The following is a 15,570-nucleotide window of genomic DNA, read 5'->3' as shown; positions in this document are numbered from 1 at the left end:
AATAAAAGATAAAAACAGAATACCACGATATAAAAATTGGATGCTTACAAATTATATTTTTTCTGAATCTGTTTGAATGTTAATATTTATCCATGGATAATTTATCTAAACATACTTTCACTAAGTTAGAGCACTACTTTCAAATGTCAATTGTGTGTAAATATTAAATGTGTATAAATACTAAAGCTAACCACAGATAATTAAAGACATGAGCATTAAAAGGGGGAAATGTGTATTAAAAAGGAAACACATGTATATTAAAATCAGATATGAGTCCAAATCTTAATTCAAAAAATAAATAAACTATTGAATATTGTTCAGCCTTAAAAAGGAACGAAATCCTGACATACGCCACTACATAGAGCAACCTTGAAGACATCATGTGGAGTGAAATAAGTAGACACAAAGGGACAGATATTCTATGATTCCATTTATATGAAATAGCTAGAATATGCAAATGCATAGAGACAGAAAGTAGAGTACAGGTCACCAGGGTGAGGGGTGGGCCCCGGAATGGGAAGTTAATGCATAGGGGGTGAAGGGTTTCTGTTTTGGGTGATGGAAAAGTTCTGGTAATGGATGGTGGTGAGAGTAGCACAACATTGTAAAAGTGATTAATCCCACTGAATGTTATGCTTAAGAGTGGTTGAGATGGGAAAATTTATGTTGCATACATGTTTCCTCAAAAAATAAACAAAGAGCAACTAAAGAGACAGTGACAATTCAATGCAATACATGATTCTGGGCTGGAGCTAATAATGGAGGAGAAAAGGCCCAAAGGGACACTACTGGGACATATGAGAAACTGGAATATAGACCGTGAGCTTTATAGAAATGTTAAAGTTCTTGAACTTGATAACTGTATGTTAGGTGGTTGCGTAGGTGAATATCCTTGTTTTTAGGAACTGTACCTGAAAGTATTATGTGTTCAAGGAGTGTGATGTATACAACCTACTCTCAAATGTTTAGGAAATTGATAGATGCAGTTAGATAGACAGATACATGAATTTATAGATGGATAGATAGAATGATACAACAAATGTGGCAAAAAGTTAAAATTGGTAGATCTGGGTATCTGGGGATGTAGAGGCATGTTGGAATTCTCTGTATGGATTTTGTGTTGCTTTTGCAAATGTCCTGCAAGTTTGAAAGTATTTCAAAGTAAAAAGCTTAAGAAAAATGTAAAAATAAATAGACTAGTATTTTAAAGAGTCAAGATACTCTCTAGGTTACTTGTACATTTTCTAACAGTATTCTTCTAAAACAGTATTGACATGTCTTTATTAAAAGAAAAAACTTTACCACCATTGAGTTGTAAATAATTAATTCTCATGTGTAGCTTGAACTATTGGAGGTGACGTTTCTCCCTTAAATCTTATTTATAAATTTTGAATTCGGTTTTGACATTTTCTGGCTATGCTTAGCTATTTGAAACCTGTGATATTTGTGACCATTGCAGGACAAGATTTCTTTCGAACAGTGTTGTTGATTTGTTTTAATTTTAAGGCTGTGTAATAGAGACTACTTTATACCTTTCCCACCAGCCCACACCATACATTTTTTTTTTTCCCACAGATTCAGTTCTCTTGGAAGGGTAGGCGTTGCAGCTTTTGTGAAAAAAATGTTTCACAAGAATTAGGAACCAGCTACTCTTTGAAAAGGACAAATCTTTAATTTGTTGAATTTTACCTTTGCTCAAAATTAGCACTGCTTTAATAATCAGTAATTTTAAATCGTGCAGTACTTCTGTACACATCAAAGGACTTGCTGTTAATGTGGATGCAGCATAATGCAAGCTAGTTATTTAAGGGCAGTTAAACTTTGTTCAGCATGTACCATGTAATATAGGCAATAAACAATTTTTCCTTCTCAAAAGCAGCAGTTAATTATTATAAATGTCAAAAGTTGTAGCTATCAAGGTTGCTATACTCCCAAATTGTTTGAGCATATCAGCTTTCTGATGGAGTATTTAAATACCAAAGTAGTGATCTGTTCTTTGAGTTGCAACCCTGGAAATATAAAATTGCCAACCCAAAGTCCTAAATGGCTTAAGCCTATTAAGAGATAGCAAGTTGCATACTGGTAGACTTAAAATATTTTATGTTATTCAGTATATGAAAATAGATTAGTTTACCAGTTTGAGTGTATAATTCTTTTAAAGTGTCGTTTTAATTAACCGTTTAAAAAATTTTCGTGGAACACATTATGCCTATTTAAATCAAATACAACACTTAAAATAAATGATGCCTTCCAACCCTTTAAATGTAACTTATATTGCTTGGTAAAATTGTGTTATGTTTGATAGGAATTTTGAGAGCTATTAGGGATTGTTTTCATATTCACAATATGTTTCATTACAAAAATTTAACTGAGACATTCAGCATTTAAAATAGGATATATTTATAGGAAAGATAATTACAAGGCAGTGAAATGACAGTTTGTATTTTTGATGATTTCTAATAACATTATTTTAATCATTGATTAACTCTACTGTGATCTAGTCTAGACTTGAGCTTCTTTAGGAATGAGATTTGGAATTCCTTTCCTGGAAGGCTGGAACATATAGGACATAGTATGTACTTAATAGAAATGAGCAAAAATACTAGTAATATCATTCAAAATTCATCAGGTTTGTGTTAAGCACCTGATTCTATGCTGAAGAATGTGGGGGAGAAAAATGAATCAGAACTGAATCTTGGCTTCAGAGCTATGGTTCCATTGGGGCTAAAGTCATAAATGTAAATAATTGTTAGATAATTGTTAGATAATTTCATTGAAACATGATGAACTAATTGTAAAACTTCTGTGGAAATGAGATAGGTCAGGAATATAAAAGAACTTTTTGGAAGAAAAAAAATGTAAAGGTACAAAAAGAGGGGATAGTCTTGTGCTACCAGACATAAAAAGACTACTATAAAGATGTAGCAAATAAAGTGACAGGATGTTATGGTAGAAATAGCCAATGGAAAAACTCATCCGGAAATATTCATTTACCTATGAAGTTAGTTTATGGTAAACATGGTGTTTTAGTAAATAACTTTGAGACATCTTCTATCTACTTGGAAAAAAAGACTAATGCCTCACTATATGCAAAATAAATTTGATGTGAGTTAAAGGAGTATATCTAAAGCAGCAAACAATTAACATTTTAGAAGACATTTAGGAAGTGGCATGTAAAACTTTGAGGTTGTGAAAGGTTTTATTAAGAAGCCACAAAAGAAAAGATGTACAGACATGAACATGGATAAATTAAAAGCTCCATATTACAAAATGTATTTTAAACAAACTTAAAGTACGTGTGTCAAACTAGTTGAAAATATTTGCAAAATACACAATAGATAAGGGATTAATATACTACGAGTATCTACAAATAAGAAAAAAAAAAGAAAAAATAAATAATTTACATGAGTTCCGAATTACTAATATATATATATTAAATTTATGTTCAGTCCCTGTAATAATTAAGAAATGCAGACACAGAAATTTTTTACTTGTCAGATTAGCAAAAAAAAGCAAAAATCAAAAACAAAAACAAAGGAAGATAAAACAGTGAGAAGTTAGGTACCTCATAGACTTTTAGAAGGAGCATAAATTGGAAGGCAATTCCTTTTTGGAAGGCAATTCTATAGGATCTGTTGAAATTAAATTCAACTTTTTTGTTTGACTTTGAAGTGTACTTCTATGAATTTATGCCTACTTCTTTGAACATACTTATAGAAATATTTCACATGTGCAGAAAGATGTATACTTAGATAAATTCATGGTGGCTTTGCTTATTATAGTGAAGAATTGGAACTAACCATGATAAAATAAACTCTGGAGCATTTATATATTGGAATGCCATGCGGTTCTGAAAAGGAATGGATTCTGATGTTTGCATTGACAGGTTTAGTTTTCCAAGATATTGTTACATATAAAAAAAGGAAGTTGCTGAACAATGGATAGAGTATGATTACATTTATGTATCAGCAACTATAATAGTGATGACAAACAGGATGTAAACAATATTCGTGTATGAGGATGGAAATGAATGAGAAGGGGCTTGGAAGGGGGCGCACAAACATGGTTCCTCTGGGGAAGCGAGGGCTGTGGTTTTGAATTGGGGCATAAGGGACAAAAGAATGAGAGTCCTTTTGCTCTCTGTGATCGTGTATTGTTTAAGTGTTTTACCTAAGACCAGAATCAAGTGCTGTGTACATCTTTTAAAAAGAAAAAAAGTATGCTAGAAAGTAGATGTATTGAATTGTGCAAAGAAGAAAAGATAGCCCTTCTTCTTGGTGGCCACAGTCTCCTCCCTGGAGCCCAGTGTGGGAGGTGGAGGAAAAGCCAGGCTTCATTCCCCTACTCTTCTATGCCAGCATCTGCTTAACTGTTCTTGGAACCCTTTATTTCTGAAATAAGGGTGAGCAGAGATTGAAGAAGATGTTGTGATGGAGGTGGTGCTTACTAAGCAGTAGTAGAAAATGTAGAGTTGGTGTGAGCTGGGTATTACAGGGAGGAGGAGAAAGGGAGTCCACACTCCTGGACTGGGGCAGAATTGTGAGACCAGTGAGAAGGGCTTCAAGTCAGAAAAAACAATGGGAGATAAGACAGGGAAGTTTTTCTGAGAAACAAGCTAAAGGTTTAGTAAAAATAGCAATAAAAACCATATTTGAAATTTGTATGTGGACTTTATCTCACCTGATCTACATAGAAATCATGTGAGATATTTCACCTAAGGACACTCAGCTAAAATATTAGAGTCTGAACTGGAATTCAGATCCTCAGATTATATATACAGCTCCTTCTCAACAGTGCCCCACTGACTTCCAGTAATTTATCTGTATGTTGACTAGTTACTAGCATAGGGGATGGGTTCTGCAGAAGAAAAATCTAATACCTGGTGTGTGTAACTTTTCAAGACTTCTAGCTAAAATTGTCTCCTGTGATAGTAGAGTATGAGGATGAAAGAAATCGTACAATAAAATTGGGTAATGTCAGAAGAGTTTAATAAAGGAGCTAACTTTAAGGTGTGGGCAGTGTTTAGGAAAGCAGAAAGAGATGATGCAGAAACTCAGAGCCAGTAACAGTGAGCTGCTGTATCTCCTAGGCCTGAAAGAACAAGGAGAAGAGGAGTACGACAGCCAGACTGAGCTGTGGAGAGAGGGACAGGTGTCAGGGGTTTGGCACTCAGTAGAGTCACACAACACTAGGAGGACATGAGGTTGTGATCTGACAGGAATGGTGCTGGGGAGATAAGTACCTGGGCTGTGTTCTCTCTACACCCTCCTGACCCCTTGTGGGTGCCTTCCACTGGCAAAGCCATCCCAGGGCCAGAGGAGAAGGAGGACCATTGATGTAGTACAAACAGGTGGCCAAAGATGCTGGACAGTGGCAGACACTGGTTCTGCAGGAGCAAACAAAATATGTCCAAACCTTTTTTTCTCTCTCTCTGTTAGCACTTAATACTTAAAATTATCTCATTCACGTATGTGTTTCATGCTTATTTTCTATCCGCTCTCATTCTACGAGAACAAGGACCTTGTCAATCTTATCCTCCCTTCCACCTATAGTTTTTAGAGCAGTGCATTACACATGTTAGATGCTCAATAATTTGTTGACCTAATACAGAAATAACCATTTACTGAACACATACTCACACATACACACACATATAGTGAACATATTATATGTGCATGTGTTATATATATGTATTGTATATATGTGTATAAACATTCTAAATTTCTCAGAAGACAGTCACTATATTTTATAACTAGTTTTAGCCTAAATAGTACCTAATACACTAATCTATAAAAAGTAGGTTCTCATTAAAAACTTGTGAACAGATTATCTGTGAATATATTCAAAGGGCTAAATGAATATCATTAAGATATGACAGTAAATAATGGGATTAATTTCATAAGCCACCAGTTGAAATCAGTATTATTGGCATGTGGTCACAATTGGTATTTACAATACATTACAAGATAAAAATACCATTAACTTCATTTATTCTACAAATAGGCCTCATATGTTTTGCTGAGTTCCGAGAATATCAAAGTTCAGAGGTAATCATTAGTGTTATTTCACAAAAATTTCTGTTTCTCCTCCTTCCAGGCACTTGCTAGGTTTATACTTCCTACTCCTTTCAGTTAGGCATAGCCATGCAACTTGCTTTTGTCAGAAGTGACATTTAATACTTCTGGGTGGAAACCTTTAAGAGCCAGTGTTTAATTCATCACCTTTCCCTCCATCTGCCCCAGCAATTCAGAATTTATGATCCTAGTGGTAGAGGCTCTATCACCTGCGGTCCCTGAATAAAAAAATTTGTAGCAGAGCCCCTGCCTATCTGAGCTGGACATGTGAAGTGGAAAGAAAATACATTTTTGTGATTTTAAACCCCTAAGATTCATGAGCTGTTTGTCTTGTGGCATAACTTAGCTGATTCAGATGATACAGCAAGACGAATGAGATTGTCCTGGCTTTCAGGGATCTCACAGTTCAGTGAAGGAGATAGTATTAAAAACAAATAATTATTAACCCAGTAAGTACTAACTAAACCCTCTCAGAGACCACAGGATCACAGAAAATGAAACTTCCAGTCTAGTTAGGGAAGGATTCAAGAAGAGGTGACATTGTAACTTGTCCTTGAAGAAAATTTAAAAGTACCTCGGGCACAAAACAATTAGAGAAGCATTCCAAGATGAGGAATGGTGTGAGGGTATGGCAAGTTTGAGTGAGAAAATACCCTGACCGTTGGGACATATATTTATACTCTGAACCAACACCTGAATCAGATCCAAAGCTCTCTAGCACATCATGGTGGAGTGGTGGACAGCATGACCTCTGGAGAAAGAATACCTGGATTTGGTAGCTGTGTCATCTGGGGCATGCTACATACTTACCAAGATTCAGTTTCCCTCTTTTTAAATTTGAAACAATAAGAGAATCAACCACTGAAGGACACTGACAATTGACATAATATTTGTGAAGCTCTGTACAAAGTACTTGACACATAATAACTGCAAAATGCAAGTTTTATGATTATTGGTAGTGGTATTATAGGGGCCATAGTAATTTTGTGATAGAGATGAGAAAAACATCTCTTTGCAATGGAAACAGGTAGCAGTGACCTAAATGAGAAGGTTGGAAAGAATACTGCAGGCTGAAGTGACCTAGGAACTTCTGGGTGTCAGAGCAGGGAGGCCCTGGGGATATGTAAAGATTCTGGAATGCTGACATCACCAAATAATAGCTCTGTATATTTTTAGTCTATATATTAAGAAGAATCTAAGTTTACTCATCAACCTGTAACAAGAGAGAGGGCAAAAGCTAATTTTTGCCTTCAAAGCAGAGGCAAAGGACAGTTAGCAGTTTCCCAAGTACACTCAACATATGGAAAGGCGGCCTTGTCCCTGGCGATTAGGCAAATGCATTTTAAACTGAGCTGAATGTGTTTCTGTAGGATGAGAATTTGTCCATCTAAGTGCTTACAGATGTATTTATATGCCTTTCAATGCAATAGCTTAATACAGGTTCAGGGTAAATAAGAAATAGGACCAGAAGACTGAACATGACTTGCAACTTTGATCTCAGTACCCTACATTAGGATTTAAGCTCCTTGGGAAGGACATCTCTTGCATCACTGGGTCTGGGTCTAGCAAGTAAACAAGAAAAGCCTTTAAGTCATATAAGTATCCTTTCCTCTTTGTTCTCCACAGGTCAGGAGAGAAAAGGAGTGAGAGACAACTGTATGCTCAGTTTGCCATGTATCATTAAATGTATTTTTGTAGGCAACCACCAATTGTTTTCTACATTTTGAAGCAAGCTTTGGAATCATACTGCCTAGGATTGCATTCTAGATTTTCCACTTGTTTTGTGGGTAAGTGAGCCTTTCTAAGCTTCAGTTTTCTCATCTAAAAAATGAGGATACTAAGTTTACTCTCCTTGTAGAGATAATAGGAAGAATGAAATGAGTTAGGCAAGCTCATAGTCTCAATGAATTTTAATTCTGACTTAACTCAAATGGCTATGAATTGTCTAGTCATCATGTGATATTATATAAAATGATGAATTATAAGATTTATGTTTCACAGTTAAGAATGGAGCAACTGGAACTCTCATACACTGCTAGTGAGAATGTAAAATGGTGTAGCCACTTTGGAAAACAGTTTAGAAGCTTCTTATGAAATTAACATACACATGCTATATGATCCAACAGTTCCACTTCTAGGTATTTACCCAAGAGAAATGAAAATATATACCTTCACAAAGATCTGTATCCATATTCATTGCAGTTCTATTCACAGTAGCCCAAAACTGAATACAGTACAAATGGCCATCAACTGGTGAGTGAATAAACAAATCGTGGTACACCCATAAAATGGAACAATGCTCTGCAATTACGAGGCACTGACTACAGATACATTCAGCAACATAGATGAATCTCAACAACATTATGCTACTTGAAAGATGTCAGACACAGAAGACTACATGTTGAATGATTCCATTTGTTTGAAATTGTGGAAAGGGAACAATTATAGAGATAATAAGGAGATCATTGATTGCTTTGGCATGGAAGTGGAAGGAGGGGGAAGAAATTGACTGGAAGGAGGTAGGAGGAAACTTTTTTGGATGACAGCAATGTTCTGTATCTTGATTGTGGTGGTGGTTACAGGACTGTATACCTTTGTCAAAGCTCATCTAACTGTTTATTTTAAATGGGTGAATTTTATTGTATATATATTTATATCAATTTTTTAAAAAAGTTAAGAAAGCAGTTATAATGGTAACCTGTAGATAGGGGACACCAAACACTAGCCAAGGGTTTGCAACCCAGGAAATAATTCTATCAAGGAGAAACCAAGGGTTTGATTTTGAATATTTAACCTCTCTAACAGTGGGGACTTGTATATTTGAGGCTATCATTAGGATGTGGTGATAGTGAATTAAGTCAAACTGTGAATTAAAGAAATCAATAGCCTCTTAGAAAACCTGCATTTGCAGGTTTATTAGGGCAATTTTAGAGTCCTTCCACAATCTGTGTATCTGTGTTTGAGAACTAATATTTGTCCAAAAGTTTCAAGACAACCTGCTTTCTAAGCTTTCCTCCAAAATACACTTTTTTATAAAACCGCTTCTACTTTTGCAGCTAGTTTTTCAGTGCTATAGGCTAATGAATTTTTATACAAAGTGGTGAAATAATGAAAACTTCCCCTTTAAAAAATAAAAAGAAAGAAAACTCAAAAGGAAAAGTGCCTGAAGCAAGCTTTTTGTACGTTTGATTTCCATGTTTACATATTTTATTGGACTACCTTTACAGAGAAAGCCAGAAGTCTAAGATAAGATAACATTTAAAATGAGGAATCATATTGCAAGTCACTGTAAACTTGAGATTTAAATTCTCTCTTAAAATCAGAATGCAGAAACCAAATACACTGTTGGTTGTTCAGCCGTGGTAAGATTGGAAGATTTGAGAAACCAAAATAAGCATGCTTGAGGGTTAGGATGCTGTTTTGGTACTTTGTTCCCTGTTCTCATCTGTGATGTATTCTAAGATCAGCTTCCCCTTTTTTCCCCCAACCTGAGCCCTGTTTCAATTTCAGCTTGGGTAGCTCCTTATTGCAGGAGGCTTATCTCTTTCTCTCTCTTTTTTTTTTTTTTTTTTTTTTAACCTCTCAGAACCATCAATCACATTACCATATTAGTAATGATGATTACAGTTAAACAACCTCCATTCGTACACTCAACAAATTTTGGTAGTGCCTTCATTTCCAATATAATATTTAAAATGTGGTGAAGAATACTTTTTGAAAACAGTGCTGTACAATTTCATGGTGCTTGAGTGTCTTCTGTGCATTTTATACATAGTAGGTTCATTTAGTACTCTAAAGAACTCTCCAAGATGGAGTCCAAAAATGTATTATTATGCTCACTGGTTTTGACAATAATCAAATTCAGCTAAAATTTGCCAGTCAGTATGTGGCAAGTCAAATGTAGAACCCAGGTCTTGAGGCCCTGTGTATTTTCTGCTATGCTATATAGACAATATTTGTAAGACAATGTTCTTGCTCCCTAGTAAGACGGAAATTCAAGCAGTTGGACTTCAGTATGCTATTGTCAGGCTTTCTCCACCCAGGTGTTATGGATCAGATGGAATGTTAAAAACAAGTCCAGATTGATGACCACCTGGAAGTTCTATCATATCCAGACATGACCCTGATTTATGCTGAGTAATGATAACATACAGTATTACATATTCTTAAATGGAGTTGGTGAAAAACCTATGTGAGATGATTTATGAAACCCAGGAAAAGTTTTGTGACCCTAGAGTTTTTCTCCCTTTGCCCTTTGATCATGCCAAAATTCTCTAATTACTCTGTCTTTTGAGTGAATTCATTAAGTGCCCCTGTTAAATACAGCCATTGTCTATGTTGAAAAGAGTTCCAGTCCATTTATTCTTTCATTCAACAAATACCTATTAAGTATCTATCATGTGTTCTAGGAACTGGAGATATAGCAATGAATAAAATGAGCAAAGTTCTAGCTTCATGGATATTCTAATCATTCTCATTGATATTAATGTAATTAGTTTCAGCTAAAATCAGGAAGCACATGAGGACCTTGGGAAACCAAACATGAATGAGTGTGAGTAGTTGATGAGGGAAAGTGGGGTACCATCCTCAGAGAACAGGCCTGGGATCCGTGCCTATTAGGAAATACTTGGACAAGTAGAACTTAGGCATCTTGAGTAAAAGCTAGGCAGAGGTTGGACCTGCTACAATGGGAGGAAAGGTCTATCTAAAAACTGTATATATAGTTAGGCCACAGGGCCTAGCAGTGATTCTGGAAGAAAAAAGAGGTATCAGCCATAAAAATCTTAGGGCATAAGCATTATTATCTCAGGTGTTTGTGAGCTGGCTGGAGTATCCCTGCCATTTTCAGCTTGACTTACTCATGCACCTTCAGGTCACCTGGGTGGCGATGATGTAGGCTAGGCTTGGCAAAGCTTTGGCATCAAGCTGCTGGTTGGGTCCAGATTTTCTCCATGTGTCTCAAGGTCATGTTTGGCTTGTGGTAATGGCAGTCCAAGAGGGCAAGCTCCGATGCAGGAGCACGTTCAAGCCCTTTATTTTGTTAAATCTGCTAACTTCTCATTGGCTAAAGCAAGTTACGTGGCCAAACCCAGAATGAAAGAGCAAGGAAGTACACTTTTAGCTACCTTGAGGCTAAAGCAAGTGGCATACTAAACCCAATTACAGAAAAGTGGGGAAGTGGGGTGGGAGAGGGAGAGAGTGAATATTTTTAACAATAATTTAATCTACCACAGATGAGAAATTTGTTAAGGGTAGAGAAGTGGTTCCATTGATACAAAATTGTTTAGGAAAACACTTTAACATTCTGACTTATTTCTCATTTTTTCCATCATTTCATGCCCTCCCATTACCAGTATTCTTTTCCCTTTCAAAATTTGTTCCTTTCCTTTAATGTAAAAACTTTCTTACCCCCTAGAATAAAGGCACATGGAAATAACTTAATTTAGTGACATCCTAGCTGCCTCTCCAAGATTCTGTAACCATTTAGGGCTGAGTTTCCAAGGAGGAAGAAAGCCAAAGTAAACACACCTGCTCTTCTATTGAGACCATTGAGTTGCAGCAGCTCTGATAAGCACACAAGAATTACAGCTCTGAAACTATCTTGATTCTCCCCAATTGAATAGAATGATATTATAGGAGTGTCACTTTCTATAATATTGTCCTTTGAGTCAAACTATTTATACCTGTAGAAGATGTAGATAAAAGAATTTAGGAATATAGTGTTGAGTTACTTCCATTTATATAAATTTTTAAAAACTTTTTATTTTGAAACACTTTCAAACTTACAGGAGAGTTACAGAAATAATACAAATCCCATACCCCTACACCCCCAGATACCAAGACTTACCAATTTTAACATTTTGCTACATTTGCCATATATTCTATCTATCCATCCATTTATCTCCCTATCCATTTTCTGAACACATGAGTGTAAGTTGCATGTATTACACTCTTTGAACACTTCATACTATCATATACATTTTCTAAGAACAAGGATATTTACTTACGTATCCACCTTACGTGCAGTAATCAAATCAAGAAAGTTAGCATTAATATAAAGCTTTCAGTCTATGTTCCAATTTTTTCGTATATTCCAATAGTGACCCTTTAAGCCATTTCTACTCCTATGTTAAATCCTGTCCAGGATCATGTATTGTATTTAATTGTCACTGTGTCTTTAGTTGCTATTTTTTTCTTCATTTTTTTGTGAGAACATATATATAACATAAATTTACCGATCTCAACCACTCCCAAGCATACCATTCAATGAGATTAACCTCATTCACAATATTGTAGTCCTTAACCACCTTCCATTGCTAAAATTTTCCCATTTCTCCAAACAGAAACCCTACACCCAATATGCATCAACTCCCCATTGCCTCTGTCCCCTGCCTCTAGTAACTTGTTCTCTAGTTTGTCTCCATGAGCTTGCATGTTCTCCAATATTTTATTTGTAGTTACCCTGGGGCTTAAATTTAACATTCTACATCTATGGCAATCCCATTTGCCTTGATACCAACTAGTGGACACAAACTATGTTCTTTTACCTCTCTGTGCCCCCACCTTTATGTAACTCTTGTCACAAATTATATGTTTATGCATTATGAATCAAAACCACTGATTTTTCATTGTGTTTTTTTGGATTTGCCTTTTAGATCCTAGAAGGTAAAAAGTGGAGTTACAAGCCAAAAATACAATACTAATATTTACATTTACACATGTTGTTACCCTCACTAGAAATCTTTGTTTCTTCTTATGGCTTCATTCTGTCATCTCTTGTCTTTTTCCTTCAACCTGCATAACCTTCTTTAGCATCTCTTTTAGGGCTCGTCTACTGGTGACAAACTCCCTCAGCTTTTGTTTATATGGGAATGTCTTAATCTCTCCATTTTTGAAAAACAGTTTTGCTGGATATAGAATTCTTGGTTGGCAATTTTTTACTTTCAGCACTTTAAATATGTCATCCTACTGCCTTCTTGCCTCCATGGTTTCCAATGAAAAATGACATTTAATCTTACTGAAGCTCTCTTGTACATGACATGTTGCTTCTCTCTTGTGGCTTTCAGAGTTCTCTCTTTATCTTTGGCATTCAACAGTTTGATTATAATATGCCACAATATGGTTCTATGTATTTGGTTTTATCCTGTTTGGAGTTTGTTGAGCATCTTGGATGTGTATATTCATGTCTTTTGTTAAATTTGGGAAGTTGTCCGCCATTATGCCTTTGAATATTCTCTGTGCCCCTTTATTTTTTCTCCTCTTGGGACTCGCACAGTATCTTTGGTGGTACACTTGATGGTGTCCCACAGGTTCCTCAGGCTCTGTTCAGTTTTCTTCATGCTGCCTTTTTCTGCTCCTCAGATTGGATAATTTCAATTATTTTATCTTCAGGTTTTCTGATTCCTTCTTCCAGCTCCAATCTGCTGTTGAATCCCGCTAGGGAATTTTTAATTTCTGTTACCGTGGTCTTTAGTTCTGTTTGGTTTCTTTTCATAATTTTCATCTCTATTGATTTTCTGTGTTCACCTATCATTTTCCTGATTTCCTTTAGTTCTTAATCCATATTTTCCTTTAGCTCTTTGAGTATATTTAGGGTGATTTTTAAAAAATCTTTGTCTAGTATGTCTCAGGAGTAGTTCTCCTCACTGATAGTTGCTAATGCTTTAATCTTCTCATTTGCCTGGGTCAACACTTCCTGATTCTTTGTATGTTTTGTAACCTTTGTTGAAACCTGGACATTTTTATATTTTAAAGTGTTATTGCTGGAATGTAGACTCTGAGACAATGTTCCTTAAGCTTTTATCCAACTATTGTTAGGACAGAGCTTTCCTTGATTTGCCAAGAACTAATAACAATGAAAAAATAATAAAAAAGGATGAAAAGAAATCACCTTTTTCAGTTTCCCCAGATTGATCTGTGCCTGTGCTCTCCTTCACATCTTATCTGTACAATAAGCTTAGAAAATAGCTCCAGGCCAGAGCATGGGGATCTCCCTATGCCTTTCTGTATGTGCTTCTTGTCTTGGGCATGCACATGTGGCCTCAGGAATTTTCCTGTTTACATGGTTCTGAATATCCTCCATTTCCTGAGAAACTGTCCTGGCACTGCACTCAGTGTCCTACAGCCAGCAATCCCCAGGCAGCATGACTTGACTGCTGTCCCATAGCATTCTGTAGAAGAGTTCCATGAGCTGCCTTCTACATGCAGGGCAAGTTCTAGAATGGTGTATCCCTCAGTCATCATCAGACAGATTGGGCCAGACATTCATTCTCCCAATATGTGCTGCCCGAGGGTTACTTTGCCTCCTTCTGGGATCTGCACTGAGATTGTGAGCTGGCTCTGTGCTGAACCAGTGAGGGGCTGGGGAGGTTCCATCTAGGGCGCCAGAAGATCCTACCACTTCTAAGTAGTCTTTTTCTTGATTCAGCCTTTTCCCTGTTACAGCAGTCCTTTAACTATTTTCTGGAGCTTTGAAAAGATGTTTCTGCCAGTTCTTTCCGGTTGGCCAAATCTTTTGGGGGGTGGGGGGATGGAGCCCTGAAGTACCTCACTATGCCATCTTGATCAGAGTGATAGTATGGGATATGACTTGCATAATTGTTTCCTTTTTCAGTATTTTTTAAATGAAAATAATCTTTAAAAAAACTTTTGGTAGTAGGTATTACCCTTAGAAACTATAAGTGATGTACAGGATTTCTTAGAAAATAAATTTCATTTGCCTTATCATAAGGCATCCAGCAAAAGGCATACTTTCATCTCTACTTGGATTGTGGATTGAATCCTTCAAAATGTCAGTTGTAGGAGTTTCCATCCCATTTAAGTAATATTTTGTGTGATTTATTAGAGGAAAATTTATCTTTTAAATAATCAACATATAATTTATAACAGGTAATATTTTTAACGTATAGTACCATAGTTAGTCCTTTTCCTGAACTATACTTTAAACCCCGCTATGGGATCTGTCTACCTATCTATCTGTCTATCTATCTAACTGTCTACACACACACATACATATATATATATACACACACACACAATAATTAATTTGATGTAAAATATCCCTGCACAAAGCAATGGTTTAGCTTTAAACTATATTTACATTTTTTCTGCTGATTCTGACAAGGAGTAAAGGAATAAATTGTTCTGTTCAGAAGATGTATTAATTATTTGATGTCCATAGCAGTTCATTGAAATTTTTGTTTTCCAAAGCACATTAAATGATAGTCTACTTCCATGAAAGATTGCATATCCAGACAATTATGAGAATTGTCTCTTTCTTTCAGCAATAGGTAATTTTTTTCTTTGTTGTTTTTACCTTTTTTTATTGAGGTATAATTTGCATACAATGAAAGTTACAAATCTGAAGTGCTCAGTATGGTAATTGTTGATAATTATATATACTTGTGTTACCACAACTAAAACAAGAGATAAAATTTTCCCATTACTCCAGAAATTTCCTTTATGTCCTTTTCAAATAATTTTACAGACACACACA

General features: G+C 35.8%; 1 protein-coding gene across 45 annotated transcripts in view; it reads left to right on the top strand.

Moving 5' to 3' along the window:
- The window catches only part of RIMS1 (regulating synaptic membrane exocytosis 1), a 567,640-nt gene that overhangs the window by 55,350 nt on the left and 496,720 nt on the right, over positions 1-15,570 (top strand). The window contains exon 1 of one of the 45 annotated variants that reach the window (XM_037842326.1): positions 7,827-7,861. The exons of the other annotated variants lie outside the window; for them this stretch is intronic. The gene's annotated coding sequence lies outside the window, so the exon portion shown is untranslated. Of the gene's footprint in view, positions 1-7,826; positions 7,862-15,570 lie in introns of those variants that run through there. 45 annotated transcript variants of the gene reach the window in all.

This window comes from Choloepus didactylus, chromosome 7 (genome assembly GCF_015220235.1).
Source record: "Choloepus didactylus isolate mChoDid1 chromosome 7, mChoDid1.pri, whole genome shotgun sequence".
Lineage (NCBI taxonomy): Eukaryota > Metazoa > Chordata > Mammalia > Pilosa > Megalonychidae > Choloepus > Choloepus didactylus.
This window is presented reverse-complemented; position numbering and strand designations above follow the sequence as displayed.